The sequence below is a fragment of the Lytechinus variegatus genome, chromosome 9, assembly GCF_018143015.1.
Source record: "Lytechinus variegatus isolate NC3 chromosome 9, Lvar_3.0, whole genome shotgun sequence".
NCBI lineage: Eukaryota > Metazoa > Echinodermata > Echinoidea > Temnopleuroida > Toxopneustidae > Lytechinus > Lytechinus variegatus.
The window spans coordinates 15,309,905-15,315,455 of NC_054748.1; the positions used below are offsets into that span (position 1 = coordinate 15,309,905).

Below are 5,551 nucleotides of genomic sequence, written 5' to 3' on the forward strand. Positions count from 1 at the left end.
ACTTTTATAAGAGTGCGTCATAAGAGTTTCGTAACATTTTCAATTGGCATTTGATTATTGGTAGTAAAAAAAAGACATGCTTTGATCGCTTTTAATGGGAAATTCATAGCTCGTCATCCCTATTGCCAATTGTAGTAAATTTTGAAGAAAAAAATAGATCCCATACTTTCCAAGTCGCGAAACATACAGTATTTTTTGGATCTTCTGTAAAATATAGGTCAACAGCTACTGACGATTATCAATTCGTGGACCTACACCAACAAGATCAAATCAAAGCAGAAGGAAATTAAGCAAAGAAAAGAAAACACTTACTGAGTGGCGATGATACAATAGTTTGGACTTCTCGATATTTGCAAGTAGATATTATAACTTTCTCTTCGATCGTAAATTTATTTATTCCAGTGGTTTAGTTGCGACCAGTGGTAGAAACCTCGCGGAGTGGATAGTCCTACGGGTACTTGTGCATGTAGTGAGACAGGGAATCGTCCAATTTGGTGGACTGCTCGGCTCAATAACCCCATACCAAACAGCCGACCACCGAAGATTTCCTCTCTCCTGCCATTCACTGGAATGGGGTTTGAATAGGGTACTCGGTGCCTTTGCCTGGTTGAGTGAGTTCCTCATGTCTGGTATAAACCCCGTCATCTTTTGTTCGGGGGCATTAGCCAGAATGAAATTGTCAAATCACGATGGTGTATTAAATCCGATTACCAGATCTACGCAATGGGAAGGATTTTCGGGGTTAATCCACTCATTTCCAACAGAGGGAACTAACTTACATTATTGTATAGATCAGCGACGTCAAACTCTATGGTATCTATTTAGTCATCAATTATCTGCCTTATGGTTATACGGTCACGTGCAAAAATTAGAATAGGTCGCTAAGTTTTAACCAAATTTTCTACTTGCTCTTTGTCAGATATTTCTATAATCATTGGCGGAAATCCCAATGGGGACGTGTCTCCCTTCTCAAAATAGTAGGAGGTGGGGGGACACAACATCAAATGTCCCCCGACTATCTTAGCTCCTTTATGATCGTAATAAATACATCATTCAAAATCGAAATAAAACAAATCTTTTTTTAGGACGAGATGACCTGACTTTTGCATTTAAAACCTTTTTTTATGAGGGGGGGGGGGGGGGGGCTTGTCAAATTCATTTTCCTCGAAATTACCTTAAATTTGGGGGTGATAACCTTTTTTTTTGCTTGTCAAATTTTCCAGCCCCTTGTCCCCCTCCCCCTACCTTTTGGAAAAAATATCCGTCCCTGTCTATAATTCATTAGATTCAAATTATCATTTATCATTATCACTTACAACATTCGAGCTCAACCTGACGAAAAGTTTGTTGGAAAAAAAGAACATAACCGAAAATAATACCAGTATAAAAAGAAGAATAAAGAGTAATGGTGTAGGATTGAGGAACTCCATTAAAGATTGAGAAAGTTGATGAAATTCAAAGTTTGTATTTTGTGACGAGAAGCTACCCATATTTAATGTGATATCAAGGGCATACATTTCAGTTTTAATAGATCATGACGACCAACAAATTATGTTTCTAAGAGGGGATTGTGAAATATCTTGTTTATTGATATACTGAAGGTTCAATAAAAACATAATCACCTTTTTTTATTAAAAAGTCAAAATTTCATTGATTTTTAATAATAATAATATTCCGCATTTATATAGCGCTCAATGCATCGGAACGACGTCTCCAAGCGCTTTACAGACATATTATTACACCGGTCATCGGATCTTTGCATGCCCGCATACAATGTATGCACCTTCTCCACTCCCTGGGGAGCATTCCAACAAGAGTTTCAAGACTCAATTGCTAGGCATACTACACATAGGCTTTCACATCCTACCGGGTACCCATTTAGCACCCGGGTGGAGAGTGGCGAGGTTTGGATTTACGCCTTGCCGAAGGACACTATGGGCCATGATATATACTACATGATATATAGCGATGCCAATTGCATATGACGTCACAACTAAAAAAAAATACTAAAATTCTGATAAATCTTTTAATCTTTGAATGATTGTTCCCTTAAAACCTCCACATTTTTTCCCCTGTTATTTATGAAAAAGTAGCTTTTTGTCAGAGTGAACTTCTCCTATGACATATTTCAGCGCCATGGAGAGTTCCACAGGGTGTGAACGAAAAGCACATACATTCGCAATTCCGAAGCTTCGTTCAAGGTTCGGGTATTCCGAAGAATCGTTATTCCGAAGGTTCGTATTTCTGAAGACTCGTAATTCCGAACGGTTCGTTAATCCGAAAACGAAATGAGGTTCGTAATTCCGAAGGTTCGTTAGTCCGAAAACGTAATGATTAACGAACCTTATTTCGTTTTCGGATTATCGAACCTTCGGAATAACGCAACAAATGTTCGGATTAACGAACCCTTTTACGTTTTCGGATTAACGAACGTCGAGGTATAGGCAATTCACATGTGTTTCGGAATTACGAAGTGTAACCGTTAAAAGAGGGGGGAAGGAAACCACTAGCGCATCCATGCGACATCAACTATATGACATAGAAATGTATGGGCCCATGCACAGGAATAATAGAGTCATTATTGTCCCTAGAAAATTGGGCCCATGAAATGCTTTGTAGGATCTGATGCTGGATACGCGCCTGCATGGAAGCAAAAATAAGGGAAGGGAGGGAAAAAAAGAGCATCAATATGCAGGATACCGTTTGTGTACAAGAGTCGACCAAAGGATTCTCACAACGTTCGCATCATCGAGCGTAGAGGGCAGTATCACTTTGCAGTCAGTTGATAACTCTGTTTGCAGTGTTTGCGGCATAGAGATATAAACTATTTAGTATACATGTACATCTCTATGGTTTGCAGTCAGAGTAGGGGCGTCACGCGCGTAAAACATTCACCATAGACTTGTGTGTTAAAATGGCACTTTTGAAAAATTCATAAAAAATAAACATAAATTAAAGGGTCGAATTTTTACTACCATTGGATGTACATATATAAATATAAAAAGGATATACATGTACATATCTGGCATTCCGCATCTGACCAGAGAAGGGTATCGTTGCCAGCTCATTTTAAAAATAAATCGCCATTTATGAAGATAACTATGATGGGATGAAATTCATCAACTGAAACAGTAAAATAGCCCTAATTCTTACGCCAGCCAAAAAAAGTTCCAAGTCATTGATATATCTTTCCAATTTGGGCAAAGGAAGTTCAGTAGTAAGGTTACCATTTCTAGAATCATCGTTAGATTTTCAATTATATTCATCACACTTTCGTCAATCAGCAATATCAAATTGGAAAAAAAATCGAATGGGTTGGGTCGAATGAATATCTTTAGCCTTCCTGTTGTATTATAAGACTGATGAAACCATTAGTAAATATACTTTTTAATAAAAAAATACTAGAGGATGCACGTGCCTAATCACAACTGGCAGGCCAAAGATATTCATTCGAGCCAACCCATTGCTCAATTTTTAAATTTGATATTGCTGATTGACAAAAATGAATGAATATGACTAACAATCCAACACTGATTCTAGGGAGGGTACCTACTGAACTTACTTTTTCCAAATTGGAAAGATATTTCACCACTATGGAACTACATTTTTACTGGCGGAAGAATTAGGGTCATTTTACTCTCTCAAGTGATGAATTCGGTCCCGTCAGGTGTAGTCATCGTAAATGCTGATTTATTTTTAAAATGAGCCGGTCGATGTACCCTTTTCTGGTCAGATATGGAATTTTAGACATTTATCCTATCCACTGGTAGTAAACATTCAACCCTCGAATTTCCTCCTTATTTTTTATGAATTTTTTTTAAGTGCCACTTTAACACACGAGTCTAGGGGAAATGAATTAGGCCTGTGAGCCCTAGATTGCTATGTGTTGCTGCCCTCTACGTCATGTACGTTCCTCGGTTCCCATCATTTGCGCATAGTAACGATGTACGCATCCATGTACATCAAGCATGAATGAAAAAAAGAGCGTAAAAGTGTGTGTCAGTGAATTTCGATACCAGGAATCTTATTTGCATATTAACTTTGGTTACTATGTCTGGCAATTTCAAGCCTCCAGGGGCCGATTGAACGAAAGGGGGTCATTCTAGGGACCGTCTTTCGCGTCTCTCATCTTTTACGATGCGCAGTATGTGGGCCGGGTTGTTTCTGAAATTTATGATAAACAAATAATATTCCTTAGCTTGCCTTTTAATCAAATTTTCCTACAATGTCATGAGATATCACATCGATTAATAAACAAATATTTTGTTTACTTCATATGGCGCGTCATAAAAAAATGGGCGACCCGAAAAAAGGTTGTTCAGGCTGGTCACACTGCCCGAGCGTTGTTGGAGCGGTCGTGGAGCGGTAGGGAAAGAGGGTCGAATTTCGCTCACAAAATTGGAGAAAAAAATCGAAAACAAAAATCGACAAAAAAAAATCGAAATCGAAAATGGTGAACGGTAGCGAGCGGTGATGATTTTTTTTTTCTCTCCGCTGCCGCTCCATGTGATCGCTCAAACAACGCTCGGGCGGTGTGGCCGGCCTTTACAAAGACCCTTCCGTGCAATCGACGCCAGTGCTCGACAAGAACCAACTTTGCTTGACAATATGTCAACAGGGGCTTGGAATTCTGGCTGCTTTTTTATAAAAAGGGGGGGGGCGCTGAATTATCTATAAAAAAAGAGCCATAAAGGGGCTGGTCAGAAGTAAACGTAAATTTGGATATAACTTCCACATTAAAGCGTAGGCTACCAACTTGGTTTCAAGGGGGTGCTGTGGTCCTCCATGCAGGTAAATCTTGGGGGTGCTACAACAACCCCCGGCCAGCATCCCCGCTTCCAACGACCATGAATGTCAATACATATGATACAGGTTCAGTACGACATAAAAGAAATAGTTCCAAAACCCCGAAGCACCCATTTGCTAACATATTCAAATCAAACAGAATACATGTACAATGTAGGCCTAATACGAATGAAATCAAACTGAAAATAATGTATGCAAAGTAAATTTCAACTAGTGAAGGAATGTTTCGTCACTAAGTTGCCAAGGTTGAACTTCCTTGTTGATACATCGTGCAATAGAAAGATTCCGTTAAGGTGTGACGTGTCATTGAGTCTGGACCAATAAGCCATAAATTCCTTTGAATTTTGTGTTTCATTAGATCTATAAAAAAAGAAGAACAACCCAAAATGTGTTCACAAGCGACTGTTATTTTACTGTTGGCCAAGTGCATTGTTATAGCTACACCATGATGTCAATGCATTCAAAGTAGAAATGCAAGAAACACCTTCATAGTGTTCATTTGTGTGCTATTCTCGTCTCCTGGTCTATTCAATTTCCTCATTCAGCTATGTAAGGCATGCTTACATAATAACTTGCTTTGAAATCTGCCTTTCATTCATGAAAGGAATAAAAGGTCATTTGCCAAAATTGGCCATGAAGTAACACGTCGGTCACATTTGCTCTACGGCGCCGTTTACGGCGAGTCGAAAACAGCCGTTTTAACATTTTTTTTGTACCAGCTACATATAGGTGGTTTGAATAGAAA

The 5,551-nt window shown here is 38.9% G+C and overlaps 1 protein-coding gene across 1 annotated transcript in view; it reads right to left on the reverse strand.

The window, feature by feature from the left end:
• The window catches only part of LOC121421048, a 92,501-nt gene extending 91,902 nt beyond the window's left edge, over positions 1–599 (reverse strand). Inside the window, exon 1 of the mRNA XM_041615647.1 lies at positions 313–599. The gene's annotated coding sequence lies outside the window, so the exon portion shown is untranslated. The remainder of the gene's footprint in view (positions 1–312) is intronic.
• Positions 600–5,551: the final 4,952 nt, after the last annotated feature.